Genomic DNA, 21,862 nt, shown 5'->3' on the forward strand with positions numbered 1-21,862 from the left:
TCTTAAACAAGCAAGCATGTGAATCTACTGGTGAACAGGAAAATTCCATGATGAATTGCCAAGTAGGAGCGCAGGGTAAAAATTCCAGATGTTGCCCCCATTTCCACGGCATAATAACTACCAGAGAGAGAAAATAATGGACTTTGGTGAACACAGGAAGATGCTGCTGTAGTCATTCATTCATTTGTTCACGCATTCATTCAACAAATATTTCTTGAGTAGGTGTGCCAGGCACCAGGCTGTGAACCAGAAATACAGGGGTAAGCTCAAAGAGGGATGTAAACATTGAACAAATAACAAAAAAATCAGCAATTCACGGCAATTGTGATAACTGTTTTAAAGAAGAACTGGGCATTATGAGTGTCAATTACAGACCATCTTTTCTCTTCGAGAACAGTCTGAAATGTACAAGCTTGCAATCGCTACTTTGAATAACAACAGGCTTGGGAGTTGCTACCCGGAAAACTAGAAGTTCCACTGTGGATTTTAAAAAACTCATCTTTCAACATTTTATTTGAGAACGTGTTCCTGTCAATGAATAGTCAACATTTGGCAGTGAAAGTGTTAACAACTATCCTCTCAACTCAGCAAATGGTAAGTGCTAAACGTAACTGAAGATGTGAGGAAAATCCCCTTGATATGAATACTCATCCCTATATCTGAGTTGGTTCCGTGTGGCAGTTGAGTGATGGGCTCTGGAACCAGCCTGCCTGGGTTCAAGTCTTTCCCTACTGCTCACTACCTATAAAAGTCAACTCACTTAAATTCTCTGGGCCACAGTTGCCTCACTTGTAAAATGGGAATAACTCTATTGCTTCCTTCATAGGATTATTGTGGGGATGAGGTAATTTAATAGACTTAAAGCACTTTGTATAGCACCTCGGTCATACTAAATATTTTGTTAGTGTTTCTATTATTACTGTCACTATTATTACAACCTAAACGCTATTTAGGTCTATTGCTATTATTACAACCTAAATCTAGGACCCTATCCTACAGCTAAATTATTATGTCCTTTTTAAATATTTGATTCCTTGTGTCCGAGAATCACTTAGATTTGAGTTATTCTTTAAACTTCTGGATCTCTGCTCCTTCCAGATGTGAAATCTTTTGACCCTTATACCACCTTCAATTATTTTCATTCTATCAATCAAATAGGCAGGCAGATGTATAGTTCATTTTCATCCGTGAGTAGTCATCTTCTCATTTTTCATATTTTGTCAGGAATGGTTTTGCTAATTATCCTGTCTTGTGCGTGGGCCAGAAGTCCAATAGCAGAAGTGCCACAGGATACCTCCATAACTGCCATTTCACTGTTGAAGAATTAAAACTAAGTGAAAGACTACAGCACCTACCTCCCCAAAACCTCACTCCATTCCCTAGCCACATGGCCACCTCCAAGGAATATAAACAGTTAGGAGGGGCCCATGGCAAGGTCAACGCACCAACATATCTGTCCTTTGTCCTTGAAGATCTCAAGACCTATTAGTAAGTCACGTAGATGATCAGTTCTTTGGCTTTTTGATTTTCATTGTTCATGGAGGGGTAAGGATAGTTTTGATGTCTTGGGAACAGACTAGATTTCTTGAGTAGACGATAGAGAGAATTTTGCTGGGTTTTGATCTTTGTGTATTCCCAAGTTCCTCCACACAAGCAGACTGTGAATGAAAACAACTCTAAAGACATCTAAGCACTATGATTTAATTGTGTGTGCAGTAAATACAATTCACTCCTGAAGAAACAGTTTGCTGTTTATTCACTGGGGGGGGGGGGGGACCAGCTTGATAACACTGACAGAACAGGACTATTATGGGGCATATTGGAGGAAAAATATTATTTAAAATGCTTTTGGAAGGGTATACAAAAGCAATCTGATTTTTTTTTTTTCCTTTTATAAATCTTCACCCTATTTCTTCATGTGTTCTTCCCTTTCTGTTTTCCTCTTTCCTTTCAGCTTATCCTTTGGTGGTGTTGCAGGAGACTTTTCCCAAAGAGAGTTTTCTGAGGCATGTCAGCTAATTAATTATTTTTCAACATTATTTCTATACCTGACCTCTGATCTCCTAGCAGCCCTACAAAATATCTTGTTGCATTCTGTGTTCACCCAAGAAAGATTCTGGGAAGAGGTGATTAATTGAAAAATGGGCAAAACTATATTGTCTAGAGACACACACAGCATATCAAAATCATTCAGACCCATGTTCTTGAACCCAATGCTGTTTCTCTCCCATGTATGTAAGCCCCATGGGAACCTGGTACATCTTCTAGCTCAGCAGAAAGCCTCGTTTGGGTAAGGCAGCCAGCAAATCTCTTTCACCCCTACATGCTGCGTGTGAAAATCCACCTTTCTCTCACCACTTTTACTCTTGGGTTTTAAAAACAAAGGCCTGGTACTACCCGACAGGCATCACTTCTCTTTGGCTGAGCAGGCCGGCGATGAATCTTGCCCAATACGACACCGGAAATTAGCCTCAACTGGTGTTCCAAAGGCGATGTTGTTCGTCTGCTGCCTTCACTTGGCGGTCAGAGACTTGTCTTTTAAAACATACCGTCTTTCCTCTTGTCTTCCACCTGTACTAGAAATACACATTGTTTTGATTTCTGAGGGTCTCTCTGATGCAGTATGTTGTTGGATATTTTGCTATTCTGGTTTCCCATTGGATACCAGAATAATGGAGGATAAAATAATGGAGGTGACATAGATGCTACAAGGCATGGAGGAGGGTAGACGATCTCCTTTACAGACATAAAAAAATACACCCTCTAACTCGCCACCAGTCACAGGAAGTGACATCTTTTCAGTGAAGTCCAGTTCTGCCCACAGAAGGGACTACCATCAGCAATCACCAGCAATGGCAAAATAAAGAAGGTAGGGCCAACTTTGTGCCTCTCCCTTTCCGAGGTAGGCCTGATAACACGACCAGAAGTCATCACTGGATAAGAACCCTGGGATCTTGCTTGCTGTGGACCAGATCCCATCGTGGCTATGTGGTTTTCATGTCGGTGTATGCTGATTCTATACATGTGGCCAGGGAGCCCACATTACCTTGTGTGTGTATGACGTTCGCTCAGCATTACAACCAACTGAGCACATCAGCTGAAGCCATGCGGGGTCCACCCTTCCAAACTTTTGCTTTTCGTGTCCACTCAGAGGAGGATGTTTCTCATTTCAGAATTATGAAATAGGAAGCTTTCTTATGAATAATGAATAGGATTGTGGAAACTAAAAAGAATAGGATGGGCCCCTGCCGTTGGTGTTGACATTTAGTTAGTGGACGTAGTTATTTATTTTTTTTAAATCAATATGCCTTGTGAAATTTTCCATATTTTTAATTCACTAACAACAGATAATTAGCTCATATATTTAAATTAGCCCACTGAATTTTATTCAGCGATTTTTTAAGAAGATCACATGCTCTTTTATTCTTACATTAGTTCAGCCACTAATAGAGTATACAGACACAGTTCCTGCCATCCCCGGAAATGGCTGTGTAGGGCTCCGTTTCCAGTCAACGATCTGGATAATTTTCTCCCCAATGCCATGCATCGCTTTGCCAGTGAATCTTTGACCTATATGAGGGGTGGTGGGGGACGGGCAGAAGATGAGGAGGAGGCAGAAAGACAAGAGACCAGGGGAACATCTGGAATCAGAAACTTTCATTGGCTTCAAGGGGATTAATTGTGTGTAGCTGCTGGTAAGTGTACACAAGCTTGTTTCTTCCTTATCAAATGGGAATATCACACACAATGGGAAAGGCTTGCTAGGCAGGAATTCTTTCAGGAATGAAGGCCTTAGTGGGCAGTGAGCTCAGGGGACACAGCATTTTCCCTTTGGGAGCCACATTTAAGCCCAATATTTCATTTAAATAACAATACACCACATTTCCTGGGGAGGAGGAGGGAAGGGCAAATTATCTTCTTTGCTATGTCTCTCAGAGCATCCCAAGTGGGAAAGGGTCCTTATCACTGGGGTGTTCGCCCTGCCTTTCGGTCCTGCAGTTGACTGACTGTAAGGTGTAGAGAAACCAATTATGGGTAGTTATGGATACCATACAGCATTTTATTCATATTTGAAGGAGTCTTCTTTCTTTTCCACTTTTATTTTTTTCTTGATCTCTAACACATTGCAGATCTCTCTTCTTACCTCCTTTCTTTCCTTTCTTTCCAGTGCTTCTCTGTTCCCCAGCAGAGAGTTTGCTTTCTTTCCTTTCTCTGTCTGGTCAGATCCTGCAGGAACCATCCCCCAACCACAGCCCCTGTCTGATGAGAACACTCTTGCCATCACATTTCAGCAGGCAGGGCACATCATGACGCGTCTATATTAAGAGGGGGAGGACAAGATTGTTTACTTTCTCAGAAGGCTAAGCATCTCGCTGGGAGTCCTTGACTGTGTGCTTAAGGACACAGACAGAGAGGGCAAAGGGCAGCAGAAAGTGCTCCTGCCACTGCGATTTGCATCTGCCTTCAATTCAGCTCTGCTTTAAAGAGTCTCATTTGAATACACAGTACATTAGCTCCACTGCTGCCTCCGATCCACGTATGGGAAATACATTCATAGCTCAGTAACCTCTCCCCCACCTAGTCCGACAGTTGGGATAGAGGATGGGGAGGGGAATCCAACAACTGCAGAGAAATTGTATTTCAAATGAATGTCTTTTCATCAACTGCCTATGTATCCCTCAGCTGCACTCCGACAGAAGATTTGCATATTTTTCTTACTAATGGAAATAAAATACAGGATGAAGATTTTGTTTGTCCATTAAAAATACTGCTTTGCCACTGTGCTTGAGGGCTTCTACATACGCGATGGGAAGAAATGGCTCGTTAGACTGAAAGAAATCAGAAGAATTTTCGACAACACATCTACCATTATCATGGATGTGAAGACCTCTGACTTCAGCATCATCTCCAGAATACTTTCTGGCAAAAAATTAATAAGCAGATTTATAAGAGAAGGATATGTGAATGTAGCCATATAAAGGATCACTGATCTAAACTAAATCAGCCTACAGAGAGCCCTAAATTATGCACGAGGTTGACATGGCATTAATACACATTGTCTATTCCCTTCTTTTCAGTTTTCATGGGAATTCACATACCCTTGGGATCTTTGTATATATTAACCCCTTGTCTTCTTTTAGCCTGGGAAAGCAAGAGTGTAACTGAAGAATGAGATTATGTAAGAGCATAGGAAGAGTGGAATCGGCAAATATTTGACCCTATAACAGTTCCTGACATAAGGAACTGTTAATGCCTAAATATTACAAGTATACAAATAATAAGGTAATGATAGAGACTTTTTCATTTTTAATAATTTTTAAAGTGCTTATTTTGAGGATGAGAGAGAGAGAGAATGGGGAAGGGGCAGAGAGGTGGGGGGGACAGGGGATCTGAAGTGGGTTCTGCGCTGATAACAGTGAGCCCCCATGTGGGGCTCAAATTCAGGAACCCCAAAGACCATGACCTGAGCTGAAGTTGGACACTCAGCTGACTGAGCCGCCCAGGTGCCCTGACTTTTTCATTTTCTTAACACACATTCCAAACTTGTAGGTAGCCCGACTTTTACATATGAGACTTCAAAGCAGTTACCTCGAGAGACTGAAGCTTTGTCATTTGGCTTTTAGTTTTTAATAGTGGCTTTTGTTTGTCTTAGCACCACAGTGGGGCTTGGTGCTAAAGCCTACAGCATTTTATATTGAATGTTGTCAATGGAGAAAAATTTTGTCATTTCAGGGTGGGTTTGATTTTTTGCAAATAATTTAGTATTATCTGGATCTAGGGTAACTAGTGGATGAGCAGCTAAGTATTAATTTAAGTAAGATCTTCTGTAAGTGTAGCTGGGGCAAAATGTCTACTGAGCTTAGTTAAGTTTCTGCTGGAAAGTGCAAGAGAGATGGAAATTCACATTCCCTGTGCCTGACAGTCCTCATGGCTTTAATCAAAGAGTTTGGACACTACAAGAAACCTTATGGGTTATGGAATTCAACTCCTTCTCTGAGGGAAATAAAAAGTCCATAATAATGAAATTTTACTAAATGTTTTGTTCTCACTATGGAAGTATAAGTAATTAGAATTTTGTTTAAGTAGTTCTTAAATACTGTGAACATTTGGATGCTGTGTGTGTGTGTGTGTGTGTGTGTGTGTGTGTGTGTGATTGTGTTTATATTTGTAGAATACACTTTCAGGGTATCTGCCCAGTTCTCAACTAATTTTTCTTACTTTAAGACTGTCCTCCCACACTCCACATCTGATTCTTGAAGTCACAGGTGTGGAACTCTGTGAGCCACGTTAGGAGGGTGACACCTGCCTGGGAGATGACTGTGGGACCAGCAGTAATACTTGAGCCGCCTAATCAGATCCTCTCTTGGGGGAATTTGGAATTGGCACATAGGCAGTCTTTCATTATGGCTGGATCGACAAGATAGATAGTCGGGAACTAAAGCGTTCCACCTGCACTGGCTAGCCAAGAAAGTTCGTTTGTAGAGAAAGAAAAGGATTATAGAAGACATGAAGAAAAAGATAAATGAGATTAACAGAGAGAGTAGTGTCCATGTGTCTAAAGACTCCAGATTCCAGGCAGAGACCTTCCTGATGGCTGAGTGTCCTTAGGTTCCCTGAGCCACCAATGCATCTTTAAATGATGTATTTTAAATGTTTATTTTTATTCATTAAATTAGATTGAGTTGATTTGTTTCTTGGAACACACTAGATCATGCATATCAGGATATGCCCCCAAGAGAGGACAGAATCAGCCAAACTTTCTCCAGAACTAAAGTTCTTTTCATTAGGACCCAATGGGTTCTCTGAGACAAGTAGAAATGGAACAAAGAGTCAGGTCCTGTGCCATGAAGCTTGAGTCCTCTGCCAACCACAGCTTTCCAGACAATACCAGTGGGGAGCAGGACTCCCTCTGAGGTATGAGACAGTTGAGGTATCTGGACCATTACCCTCTGTTGATGCTCGTGGGAAAGGGACCATTCTGAGTGTGGTCTGCATTATCCTCGGGGACACCGTCCCAAGGAAACCGGGAAAAGCAACCTTAACATCGTCATTCTCCTATATTCAACTAGTTCAATAGCAGCCCCTCATTGAATAGACGAAGAGATAAAAATCCAAACTCTTATATCAAACACACAGGATCAGCACCCTATTTTTGCCTTCACTCTCATCTTCCATTCCATCCAGCTTCATGTTCTATAATCCAGAAATACAAAACTGCCAGTTTCCCCTTCCCCAACTGTATACCTGCACATACATGTGATTCCCTCTGCTTGGAATAACCTCCACACCTATCCCTCCCTACTCTGTCCTAGCTCACACTCCCTTGGTTTAGAAAAGTCCTATTCAACTTCAAATCTCTTCAGCATTCTACTCTGAAAGACCTTCTCTGGGCTTTCTCTATGCCAGGAGAGGGTTAATCCCTCCCTTCTCCAAACTACTTCAATACCTTATAAATACTTCCATTACTGTCTCCTATTGCACTCTACTGTAATGACTTGTTTATATGTTTTGCTCCAAGCTTTCGGAGCACATTGCCATGAGATCAAAAAGAATTAATCTTGCCATTTGCAACAATGTGGATGGAACTAGAGTATTATGCTAAGCAAAATAAGTCAATCAGAGAAATATCATATGATTTCACTCATATGTGGAGCTTATGAACACAAACAGATGAACATAAGGGAAGGAAAGGAAAAATAAGAATAAAAACAGAGAAGAGGCAAACCATAAGAGACTCTTAAATACAGAGAACAAACTAGGGGTTACTGGAGGAGAGATAGGTAGGGGGATGGGCTAAATGGGTGATGGGCATTAAGGAGGGCACTTGTTGGGATGAGCCCTGGGTGTCCAATGGAAGTGATGAATCACTGGGTTCTACTCCTGAAACCAACACTATACTGTATGTTAACTAACTTGAATTTAAATATAAGTAGGGGCAGCCGGATGGCTCAGTTGGTTGAGCTTCAGGCTTCAGCTCAGGTCATGGTCTCCCAGTTGGTGGGTTCAAGCCCCGCGTTGGGTTCTGTGCTGCCAGCTCAGAGCCTGGAGCCTGCTTTGGGTTCTGTCTCTCTCTCTCTCTCTCTGCCCCTCCTCTGCTCATGCTCTGTCTCTCTCTGTCTCTTTCTCTCTCTCAAAAATAAAATAAAAACATAAATATATATATAAACAAACAAATAAAACATTGCCATAAGTCTTTTCCAATTAGGTGTTTTGTGGAAGCTAACTCAATTATTTGATTATACTAATATAATAATTATTAGATTACTTATAATCTAATGTGGGTGCAATCACAGAAGGTTTGAGTTAAACAGGTGACATGAAAGATAATCAGATATAAGACCTTTATTTTACAATTGACTTAATTCAGTCTTTGAGAAACCAAGGGACTTTCCTAAAACTGTAAATGAAGCCAATGACACAGCAAAGAGAAGAGTTTCAGTCATGCATATTCCAAGTCAGGTGTTGTACTATGTAGAAAAAAGTCAAATAAGATGGAATGGCAATAAATGAGACCAAGGTCAAGACCTTCTGATATCTTAGACTGAAGAGACCTGAAGGCAAAGGTTGACAATATTACAGAGTTGTGAAGAGAAAGGACTTTGAATTCCTCTTTGGATTCTCAATTCCAAGGTTTAATAGTCATGTGACCTTAGGAAAAGTGGACCTTTCTGATCCTCAGTGTTCTCATCTATAAAAGGAGCATAATAAGAATGCCTACCTCAGACAGCTGTTTGGGAAACTAAATGATATTAGTGCAATGTTTGCACATAGTAAGTATTCAAGATAGCAGAATTTTACCTTAATTCAATTTGGGCTAATCCACCTCAGTGTATGTCTTCAACAGACCAAGGAAAAGAAAAAATATTGATTCAATTTGCACTGTCACTAAATGGGTATGGGCCCTGGATCCAGCATGAGAAGAGAGCTATGAGTCTCTGAGTCCCTGGATCAGTCTCGGCTCCTGCATGACTTCATTACCCTGCCCTGAGGAGATCTTCAAGGTATGTGTTTGTTACACACCATGTCCTTCAAATGTAAGCCAGTTACTTCATCTGGTGCATACATGAGGAAGCACCATTTGCTCTGATCTTGACAGAACAACTAGATGCAATAGGCTTACTCAGAACTGTGGGTTTTCACTCTCCAGCATAACTCTACTGTATCAAGAGAACTTGATGGAATGTCATTTTTGCCTTAGGCTCTGACTTGATACTCTAATTCCCTCATTAGATACATTGGCACTTTAAATATCATCATCATGGTAGTTATGTCACCACTAACGCTCTGTCACAAATCCCTACTGTTAGTATGGAAATCCCCTCTTCTGGCATTTTGCTCAGAATTCCCCTCAAAAGATTACACTTTGGGAGTCTCCCTTCTTCACACACTGTATGGTGAGAGCATCTTGGAAAGAAATGCAGTGGGTCCTCCAGACCCTTTGTCAATGAGTACATATTCAGTGATTAATTCCAGGGTCCTGTATATACCCTTTCCATGGCCAGGACTAGGGGGAGGCCGTTGAGACACTTGGCCTCAGATGCAAAGTTTAAGGGAGCATGACAAATTCAGTAGACATTAAAAATATCCTACTGTAAGATCTTTTAAAAAGCTATGGATAAAATTCATGGTAAACCAAATATCAAAATGTTAAATATAGGATTGGCATTACTAGTTTTCCCTTTGTTTCAGACCCCAAATGGCTTGGTCTGGCACTGGACTTGCCTTTCTGGGCCCTTCACACTTCTCAGAGCACACATCAAAGTTGCGTTCACCCTTTGAATCTCCTCATGTGATTATGAAATCACAAAAAGCAGCTCAATTTAGTCATTTACTCCACAAATCATACTACCATATGCCAGGCACTATTCTAGTTGCTGGGGATATCACAGTGAGTAGCCAGACAAAACTGTTGCCTCCACGGGGCTTGGCATCTAAATGGGAGAAACAGACAATAAAGAAAGAAATGAAAAAAGAATGTGTAGTTTGTCAGATGCTCTAGTGCATCTGGGATTTTGTAGATGGAGGATCAGGGATTCCATGGATGGAGCTAGAAACTGAATAAAGTGGTCAGAGAAGGCCTCATTGAGCAAGTGAGAATTCAGCAAAGACCTGGAAGGATGAGGAAGCAAGTGATGGAACTGTGTGGAAGGAAATCATCCCATGCAGAGGGACCAGCAAGTGCCGGAGGCCTGACAATGGTTGTTCCAGGGAAGGGCTGTGAAAAACAGCTGCTTCACAGCCAGAGCCAAGCACATCATGTAGGTGTAGGGTGAAAATCAATGCCTGACAGCATCAGAAATAAAGATAGCAAGCTTAATAACAAGGGAAACCTGGTGTTTTGGATGGGTGGATACCTCAAACAAAAAATGCGGGTTCTGAAAAGAAGAAATGATGTTTGGTAGACAGCCAATTGGATCTGCATTAGGAACTTGTTTCTGAATAAGAATGTGAGATGGGGTAAATTCCTAGAGGAGGTAGTATCCATGTGGAGGTAAGAGTACTGATAGAGAAAGCAGGAAGAATTACAAAACAAGTATCTGAGTTTGAGGAAAACAAGGACCTTTTTGTCATTTTTTTGGTTCTTCCTGGAATTAGAAAGCAGGTATAAAGCCAACAGCTGGAGCTGGAGAAAATAGTTTGTGACCTGCTCTTCAATCTCATAAGAAGAAAATCATTAAATTATTCCAAAGGTTAGTAGAGCTGTTCCTTGTCCATGTGACGTTGACTGTAAGATCATAGAATGAAGTAATGGACTTGGAGTCCATTTTGAATATGTTGAGGTTTATATCAGCAAACTGGTTAACACAGACAAAGTTGCAGTTTCCATTCAAGCTTTATTCATCTGGCAAATGCCAAATTCCAAATATGCGAGTGATACGGATTGCAGCAATGGATACACAGGCATTGTCCCAGATGTCTTTGTAGGGCAAGGACTCTGGCACCATTCTGAAGACTAGTCTTCCTTCTAGTTGTCAATCAAGAAATGCTAAAAAGATTGCTAAAGTAACTAATATGATATCTAATATAATATCTGTTATGCCCAGATGTTTTAGATTCTGCTATGGTAAACTGACTTTACATCATTTAATAATAAAATGTCCAGAATTCCAAGTGGGAGCATCAGTCTACAGCATTGTCAAAGATTTTGAAGATGTCTTCAGTTTAAAGAACCCTACATTGTTCATTTTTGCTCAAAATAATGCTACACACACACACACACACACACACACACACACATTTTTGAGCAGGTCTCCTTCCTGACCCAGAAGATGAAAGAACACAAAGATTTTTCTTGGGAAAACTGATGGATTTGTGCTCAGAGGAAAGAAGACTTTAATGTCAGGACAAACCTTATATTGAGGAGACAAGAAATATCAAATATAGTGGCCAAACTAAAACTTTTAGTAATGGCAGAATGCAACCTTTTTCAAAAGAGATTTTCTCCAAAACTTGTTTGGAAATACTTAGATCATTGGATTTAATTTTCAGTTTATATAAAATTTCATCTCATGGAATTCTAAAATTTTATTTCATCTTACCTATAATTTCTACTGTGAAATTAAAAGGAAAAAACCTCTGCCTGCCTTCATCCCAAATTTTCTTAGGGCAATGTTTCAAAACTGTCCTTTTCCCTAGATTTAAAAAGTATCTCAAAACCCCCCATATTCCTAATATTCTCTGATAGCATAGGGGAGGATGTTTGTCAGGATAGATTAAGCTATGATAGAGTTACAATAAACTCTAAAATCTCAGTGGCATAATTTCATAAATGTTTATTTCTAGTTCACACAATGTCTAATGTGTGTGGGGCAGTCCTCCTTCGTCTTGTCAACACACCATCAGGAATGTGAGGTCTTCATGATCACCACGGCAGAGGAGAAGAGAGCTGGAAAGTCATATGGAGTGATTCTACCTACATCCGATGACCAGAACCCAGTCCCATATCTTCAACCCACTACAAAACTGGAAAGGAAACGAACAGGAACTGATGTATAGTACATTGAGTGCCAGTAGTTCTGCTTCAGTTTAATTTATGCCTCCAAATAGCCCTTTGTTCTTTCCTCTCACACATAGAAATAGTTACCACTCCCCAAGAACCCCCAACAGTCGACCCTAAATCCACTGCATTCAGCTTAAAGCCTAAAATCTCTGGGTGATGCACTGTTGTGTCTCTATCGAGTCTGGATGTGGTTTCTCCTGGTCCAGAGACCAGTGAACTTTAAAAAGTTTAATTATCTGTCCTGTCCCTTGTACAATGGTGGAATGAAGATAGAATTATCACAATAAATGCTCCTATTCAGAAAAAGGAAGAAAGAAAGATACAAAGCAATCACACATCTGGAGTTGTGAGATTCTCCTGGCCACATTTTGGAGACCACTACCCTGGGTGAAGGAGGTTCCTTGATTCGTCCTGGTTCTGTCCTCTGGGAGGGACTTTTCTTGCTTATCATCTTTGACCACACCTGAGTTGGGCGTGAGGAATCATGTCTCCTCCAGACTGTAGCCTTGACGCTTGTGCTCATGGAAGATTAGAAACCAAAGGTTGTAATACAGCTCAAACCATCCAAGGCTTTTCTTATTCCAGTTTCACTGGGTTTTTTGGGGGGAATACTATTCCCTCAAAAATCCAGTAGACTTTTGATCTTTTTGACTCTAATCAGCTCCGTGTGGTAATAAACACAACAAAAGTTACCTTTTAGACACAATCCTCAAGTCTACTGTATTTCCTTAGTCTTTACCTTTATTCATATCTCTTTCAACTTAATGGTGGCTACCTTTCAGGTTTGGAGGGGAAGGTCATGTGCCCTTAATCTGATTTGTGTTCAGAGTCACTTTACTTTTTATCCTGTGTTTGTTACTCAAAACCTTTTGTTAAACTCCACCTCGTACCTTTTGGAAGCTAGCAGATGGCTTTTACAACCCTACAATGCCTCAAATGTCTGGTCCTGATTTCTGTTTGTAAAGAGGTCAGCTCTTTCCTGAGCTCATTGCTTGTTTATATATTTCCAAACACAGTTGATAGTAGGCAATACACAATATTAACATACTGTTTTCTAAACTTTTTCCTTAGATGTGCCAGCTCAGTAAGTGCATGTCCGTCTCAAATTATTGTAGGTAGCAGATTTTCCAAATGTTTTCCCTTTGCATAATGTGAGCCAAGATTTTTCCAGCCTCCAGTATTAGTTTCTTTACCATCTAGTGGCCATCCACTAATCCAATGCCACATACTGGTACCTTGAGTTCCAGGACTATGTAAAAACAAAAAAAGCACCCTAGGTGCCGGAACAGATGAGCTCCCAAGATTCAGTGACTTAAAAAATAAATATTATTTCCAGCTCACACAATGTTTAATGTATGGCACATGGCCCTCTCCCATCTTACAGCTATATCGTCTTGGATACCTGGCCTCCAAAGTACCAATGCCTCTTTGAATCGCGGGAATAAAAGGGCTGGATAACCACACTGGAAAACTTTAAGGAATGGTCTAGAAGCGGCTTACATTATTTCAACTCATCCTTTATTGGTCAGAACCCCATTAAAAAGTCCTAACCTAACCGAAGGGCAAGCTAGGAAGCATTGTGGAGCATATGGATTTGGAGCTGAAGTATCCTGTCTCTGTTGCATGTTATCTCCAAAATATCAATTCCAAAGATACCCACAAAAGAAATTCAAAGTTTGGGCAAGTTACTTTCCCATCAATTCTTTGTTTTCCTTATAAAATGAGCTTCATTTTATTTAACCTTAATTTTATTAATAACGTGATTGTGAGGATTTAATACCATGACATATAAAGTTCTAGCATAATATTTGATGTAGAATAGTCTCTCCTAGACAAATTTATAAAAACTCAGTGGAGTATTTCTAATTTGTCCTAGTTTTACATATAAGGATATCATATTCATGTCCAGGGCCTAGTATTCTTTATAAAATACTCACAGGAAGCAGTTTTGACCATGCAAGTTCCCTTTCAGAAGTCTGTTGATTGCATCTTTAACATGAAATTTTAGTTTTTTGTTGGGGTCTTGGCTTTCCTTATTAGTGTTGTTTTCAAAAGCCTTAGTTCAAGGGTAGATTGGAGAGCTACCAAAGGATATGATAGGAAGAACAGTTCCATGGGCTAGAGGGGATGATATTGTCTCCAGATTAGGTTCCCCCCTTGAGAAGTACTTGGAACAAGGATTTCAGTGCAAATAGTTGACTTGAGAGGTTAGTCCAAGAAACATGGTAAGGGACTGGGGAACGGAGACAGAAGAAAGTAAAGGCAATAAGGTATATGTTAACGACTAGGTTACCATAGTGGGCAACTGGGAGTTGCCTGGGGACTTTTAGGACATTCTGTAGAATATACTTTGTAACTGTCTCTTCAAGGTTTAAAGAACCCGAGTGTTTATCCATCAACTCCTCTCTCAGTGATTGAAGTCCGTTCCTGGGGTGTTACTCTCTCCACTTTGTGCACAAATAAGCATGCTCCTCCAATGACAAAACTCCCACAGACACAGAGAGGCAAGACACTCTTGGCATATCTGGGAACTATCTGCAGGTAACTTCTGGTATAGGCCTGCAGCTATGGGCAGGACACCAATAGCATGGAGCCTGTTTAAAACAGTTTTCCTGGGGCACCTGGGTGACTCAGTTGGTTAAGCATCAGACTCTTGATTTCAGCTCAGGTCACGATCTCACAGTTTGTGGGACGAGCCCCATGTTGGGCTCCGTGCTAACGGCACAGAGCCTGTTTGGGATTCTCTCTCTCTCTCTTCTCTCTCTGCCCCACCCTGCTCACACTCTCTTTCTCTTCCTCTCTAAACAAACAAACAAACAAAGAAACAAACAAGCTTAAAAATAAAACAAGTTTTCCTTTGGATCTCTGAATCACTGGGCCAGGTAGCCACAATTCCTTTCCAGCATTTCTCTCTCTTACTCTCCTTTTTTTTTCTTATTATGGCTAACTCTTTTTTTTTAATGTTTATTTATTTTTGAGAGATAGAGAAAGAGACAGAGACAGAGACAGAGCATGAGCGGGGGAGAGGCAGAGGGAGAGAGAGAGGGAGACACAGAATCTGAAGCAGGCTCCAGGCTCTGAACTATCAGCCCAGAGCCAGTCACGGGGCTCAAACTCATGAACCATGAGATCATGACCTGAGCTGAAGTGGGCTGAGTAACCAACTAAGCCACCCAGGTGCCCCTATTATGGCTAACTCTTAAATGTACTTAAAATATACAAATTATGATTTTTGAAAAGGAATGAAAAAATAATACATTGGAAAGTTTGCTTACTTTCGAGTCTATGTTGTTTTATCTCTCTGTACTAGATTTGGTCACTGTTCTCCTTCTTGTTCTGTATCAGTGCCAGATTTCCTTCTTTGGCAGAAAGGTATTCGAGGGCTCAGGCCTGCCAAGCTGGGAGAATTCTTGAGGAGTGGTGGGAACTTGTTACTGAAGCTAAAGAGGTGGCATTAATCAAGGTAGCAAGCAAGATTGAAAGCAGAGCGGTAAACCTGAAATGGAGAAAGAGAGGAAGTGGGGGGTGGGGTGGGGGGTGGATTGGGGAATCACAAAAGCCAGAGGGACAGAAGCAAGCATCTACTCTGGGGTGGAGTCTAGAATCCAAACATCAGGGAAACCAGGTGAGCAAGGATTGGCTGAATAGAAGTGGAAAGATCCAGTTACATGAAAAGGTTTCATTGTTTCCAATTTCATTTTAGAAGTTAGTCCCTCACTGTGCATGGGAGAGCCCCAAACTTTGAAAGTCCACGATGAGGCAGACAGTAGGAACCTCTAGACTTTTTCACATTTCCTAGATTTTGCCTCCCTAATCCCTCAGTTCCAATTACTCCCGTTGATCGTTTCTGTTATGTTTTTTTTTTTAACTCATTTTTGTTCTCTTATTTTTCAGCTTAAAATGTATCGATGGGTTAGAGTTCCCTTTTTGTTCTGGATTAGAAAGTTATACTCTTCCTAAGTCAAACAACAACATGTTGGCAGGAAGTTAGCAGGAACATATGGGCCTCAGCATTTTGATGCCCAGACTGGCTTCTGCCAAAACATTTCTTTGCTGTCATATAGAGAGCAGCAGTGTTTGGGACTGTTGGGGAATCATCCCACACAGCTCGGGCTGGGGAATACTGCTATCTAACAGCCTTTGTGTGTAGCTGAGGGACTGCCCACCCCTAAGAACTTTTTGAGAATTTTCAGAGGTGGAGGGAGGTGGGGTCATCCAGTGTCCACTTCTTAAAGCCACAACTACAGGTGATGTCCCTTTACTTCAAACAGGCCACAGATAGCGGTAGGATGACTGGGACAGGAATGTGGAGGTTATTGGTTAGAATCAAACCCAGAAAACAGAAACCACTCTGTTTTTTAAAAGAGGGAATTTACTTGAAGTGATTGGTTGCACAGATAATGGAAAAACTAAAAGTCAGGGGCCCCTGGGTGGCTCAGTCGGTTGGGCATCCGACTTCAGCTCAGGTCATGATCTCACGGCCCGTGCGTTCGAGCCCCGCATCAGGCTCTGTGCTGTCAGTTCGGAGCCTGGAGCCTGTTTCGGATTCTGTGTCTCCCTCTTTCTCTGCCCCTCCCCCACTCACGCTCTGTCTCTCTCTATCAAGAATAAATGCTAAAAAAAATCAAAAAAAAAAAAAAAAAAAAAAAAAAGAACTAACAATCAACCCAGAGATAAGCCAGAATAGGAAGACACTAGCATGTTAGAGTAGAAGAGCAATGGGAAGGCAGACTTACCAGAGCCCCGCGGAGTTTGGAGCAATTTTGGTTTGTGCCACAGGAACTGGAGCCAAAGAAGAGACTGAGAAACTTCCAGAGACACCCCCTGAGGTTGATGGGGAGGGGGAAATACCCTGACTTGGCTTCCTCCCACCCTCCAATCTTTTTCCAGTGACTCTCACTAACTGAAATGGGAGTTAACAGACATGGGAGCCTGGGGCACCAGCCTCAGAGGTTAGTCCCCCTGCAAAATAGAGGGATCTGAGAGGAAATAGGCCAGAAATGGCTTGTGTGGGGTGGGAAGAAATAATAGCTGGGGCAGAATAAGCTATCCAATCCTGGGATCTAAAGTAGGTACATCCAAATCCCCAACATTTTTTTTTTTTTGAGCCAACTCAGTGCTTGGAATGTTGGCATAAGAAAGAAAATGATAATAACATCACCATCACCTGACATTTACTGAACTCTGTGTGTTGGGAACTTTATACCAGTTATTTCGTGTAACCCATACTACAGCCTGATACACTATTGTGTCCTCGATAAGTACATGGGAAAACTCAGGCACAAAGAAGTTACAGATGTGTCCCAGTAAGCAGTGGAACCAGTGTTCAGACACAGGCAGTCCAGATGCAGAGCCCATTCCCCACCTACACCTTCACCTCTCCCTGCCTACCCCTCTGCTCTGCTGCCTCTACTCACTGGAAGTCTGGAGCTCTTCACATGTCATTATAAGAGGGACCTGAGGCTCACACCATTACTTGGAAGTATGTGAGCCCCTTCTGAGCATCCCCCAAGAAGGACTATCCCAAAGTAACTTTTGAAAAACCTAGAACTGGCAATGTGTTTTTCGATCCTATATTTCTCCACTGTTTATTGTTTTCTACGTTGGTTATTTATTCTTAGCCCCCCGTCATCTTTGCGGCAGAGGTACATGGCGGGGGGTGGGGGGAGGTTCAATTTTTCAATCTACGAATCATAAAGCCACCGTATTTTCCCCCTTTACCTTATGCTAACACATTCTACCAGGTATGTGCCAGCTGTCCTGAACCCTCGGCATAATGATCTTGGTGCTGCTTTATTTCTAAGCAGCTGGGACTCAAAGGGTTAATTACTGTTAAGGTGACAGAGGATAGCTCTTTGGTCAAAAGCTGCATAAAGTTGTCAGCTGGCAGGTAGGGGAACTCCAAGCTAAAAAGCAAAACAATACAAACAAACAAAAAACTGGGTCTGAAGATTACAAGGGATAGAGTGCTGCCTACAAAGAAACCCAATCTACAAGCCAATGCCTAGACTTCTTTTCAACATATGATACTGGTGCAACTGGTCATGAACATGTAAAAACAAATGAATCTATACATTCCTCACAAAAATTAGAACAATGAAATACCACTACATACCTATTACCATGGCCCAAATCCAAAATACCGACAACACCAAATGCTGATGGGGATGTGGAGCAACAGGAACTCTCACTCATTACTGCTGGGAAAGTAAAATGGCACAGTCACTTCGGAAGACGCTTGGGTGGTTTCTTACAAAACTTAACATACTCTTACCATACTATCCAGCAACTTGGTATTTACCCAAATTGTGGGTATTGGTGTTTCTTGGTATTTACCCAAATTAGTGGCAAACTTATGTACCTATAAAAACCTCTAGATGTTCATACCATCTTTATTCATTATTACCCAAACTTGTATGCCACCAAGATGTCCTCAGTATGTAAATAGATACATAAACTGTGGTATATCCAGACAATGGAATATTATTCAGTGCTAAAAAGAAATGAGCTCTCAAGCTATAAAAACACATGGAAAAACATTACATGCATATTACTAAGTGAAAGAAGCAACCTGGAAAAGACTACATACTATATAATTCCAACTAAATATCTTGGAAAAAGAAAAACCATGGATTCAATAAAAAAGATCAATGAAGAGGTTTGCAGGGAGAAGGGGGAATAAATAGAACACAGAGGATTTTTAGGGCAATGGAAAATACTCTGCATAATAAATATGATAAAATTGGAAACAATGCAATAATTTTCACTATCACCACTATTATTCAACATTGGATTTGAGGTCCTAGCCAGTGTTATCAAAATCCTAGTGAGATTTACTTATGTACATTGACAAGCTGATTTTAAAATTTATCTAAAAATGCAAAGGACTTAGAATGGTCACAACAATCTTGATGATTGAAGGGTCTATACGTTGTCAGATTTTAAGATTTCTTATAAAGCAAGCTATGCGATTAAGAGAATGTAGTGTTTGGATATAAATAGATAAATAAATCAATGGAACAGAATAGGAAGTTCAGAAGTGGACCCACATGTATTCAATTATTTGATTTTTAGTAATGATCCCAATGCCTTTCAATGAGAAAAGAAAGATCTTTTCGATAAGTGATGCTGTATTAACTTTCTATCTCTATGCAGACAAAGTGAACCTTGCTGCTAGCTCACATTACACATATACATTAACTTGGGATGGATAATAGACCTAAGTGGGAGGGCTTAAGGTTGAAAGTTTCTAGAGGAAAACATGAAAATAGCATTGTGACCTTAGTTAGGGTGAAGGAAGATTTCTTGCACAGAATTCAAAAAGCACTAAGTATAAAAAAATAATAATTGGACTTCATCAAAACTAAAAACTTCTAATCAAAAGAAGTATTGAAGAAAGTAAAAAATGGCAGCCCAAGGCTATAAGAAAATATTTGCAGTGCGTATATTTAACAAAGGATTCATATCAAGAATATGTAAAGAACTATAAATCAATAAGAAAAAGACAAATATCCAACAAAAACAGTAGACAAAACACTTACGAGGCACTTTGCAAAAGAAGATATCTGGGTGGCCAGTAATATTATGAAAAGATAGCCAACATCATCATCAGGAGGGAACTGAAAATTAGAACTACAGTGTGATGCTATTCCACAAACACAAGAATGGCTGAAATTTTTAAAAGACTGCCAAAACCAAGTGTGGACAAGGATGTAGAGCAACTGGAACTCTCATATGTTGTCAGTGGAGATATAAAGTGGTACAACCATGTTGGAAAAATTTTGACAGTTTTTAAGAGAGTTAAAAATATACTCTCCTTGTGACTAACAATTTTATTTTTAGTTATATGCCCAAAATAAATGAGGGTATATATCCACAAAAAGACTTATCCAAGAAGTCTTAATGTTCATAAAAGCTTCATTCATAATATACCCAAAGTGGAAACAACGTAAACATTCATCAACAAAAGAATAGATAAGCATGTTTTGGTGTATCCATACAATGAAGTACTAGGCCACAAGAAAAAAGAACCAATTACTGAAACATAAAGCAACACAGTTAAATTTCAAAGGCAACCTGTTAAGCAGAATAAGCCAAACACGAAAGTATATACACTATGATTCCATTTAAATGAAGTCACAAAGAGGCCAAGTTAATCTATGGTGATAGAAGTCAAAATAATCATTACTTCTGAGGGGAGTATTGACTGGAACTGGCAAAAGAGGGGCTCCTGGATGGCTCAGTTGGTTAAGCGTCTGACTTCTGCTCAGGTCATGATCTCATAGCTTGTGAGTTTCAGCCCAGAGTCGGGTTCTGTGCTGACAACTCAGAGCCTGGAGTCTGCTTCAGATTCTCTATCTCCGTCTCTCTCTGCTCCTCCCCTCCCCCCCACCTCATGCTCTGTCTCTCCCCCTCTCTCTCAAAAATAAATAAACATTTAAAATTTTTATATATATAATATGGAAAAAGAAAACATTCTGGGACAATAGGAATATTCTTGATTTGGGCCATATCTTGATCTGAGTCATGAGTACTTAAGATACCTCTCTGTAGGTGCGCCTGGGTGACTCAGTCTGTTGAGCATCCGACTTCGGCTCAGGTCATGATCTCACAGTCTGTGAGTTTGAGCCCCGCATCAGGCTCCGTGCTGACAGCTCAGAGCCTGGAGCCTGTTTCGGATTCTGTGTCCCCCTCTCTCTCTGACCCTCCCCCGTTCATGCTCTGTCTCTCTCTGTCTCAAAAATAAATAAACGTTAAAAAAAATTAAAAAAAAATACCTCTCTGTCTCTCTCATGCTTGCTCTCTCTCATGCTCGCTCTCTTGCACTCTCTCTCTCTCTCTCTCCCTCTCTACATATATATATATATATATATACATACATACATATGTATACATATATATATATAAGATCAAGTTGTACATTTAAGATTTATATTTTTTCTATATGAAAAAATTAAAACAAGGAAATAATTCTAAAATGTATCTCTTTTTTCATGGTAGGAGGCTTAAGTGCAATAACTTATCTTTTATATTGGAGGGAGTGTCTTTGTACACTTCAAACACTAGACCCCTAGAAACATCACCAGTGTGAGAGGTCTTTGAATCTTCATAAGATATCTCTCTCATCTTGTTGTGCAAATCTGTTTTTTTTGTTTTTGTTTTGTTTTTTTTTTTATGAAATTTATTGACAAATTGGTTTCCATACAACACCCAGTGCTCATCCCAAAAGGTGCCCTCCTCAATACCCATCACCCACCCTCCCCTCCCTCCCACCCCCCATCAACCCTCAGTTTGTTCTCAGTTTTTAACAGTCTCTTATGCTTTGGCTCTCTCCCACTCTAACCTCTTTTTTTTTTTTTTTTTTCCTTCCCCTCCCCCATGGGTTCCTGTTAAGTTTCTCAGGATCCACATAAGAGTGAAACCATATGGTATCTGTCTTTCTCTGTATGGCTTATTTCACTTAGCATTACACTCTCCAGTTCCATCCACGTTGCTACAAAGGGCCATATTTCATTTTTTCTCATTGCCACATAGTACTCCATTGTGTATATATACCACAATTTCTTTATCCATTCATCAGTTGATGGACATTTATGCTCTTTCCATAATTTGGCTATTGTTGAGAGTGCTGCTATGAACATTGGGGTACAAGTGCCCCTATGTGCAAATCTGTTTTAAAGCAATCAGAGTACTTGCTATTTCCTGCTCAACAGGTCTGGTTAACACGATACCATTAATATGTTGGATCAACGTCATGTGCTTTGGAATATCAAGACTATCAAGACTTGGAGGGTATCATACCCCTAGGGCATAACTGTAAATGACTCTGTACTGCTCTCATCCCCAGGTGAATTTGAACTT

Source organism: Lynx canadensis, chromosome C1, assembly GCF_007474595.2.
Source record: "Lynx canadensis isolate LIC74 chromosome C1, mLynCan4.pri.v2, whole genome shotgun sequence".
In the NCBI taxonomy this organism is placed as follows: domain Eukaryota; kingdom Metazoa; phylum Chordata; class Mammalia; order Carnivora; family Felidae; genus Lynx; species Lynx canadensis.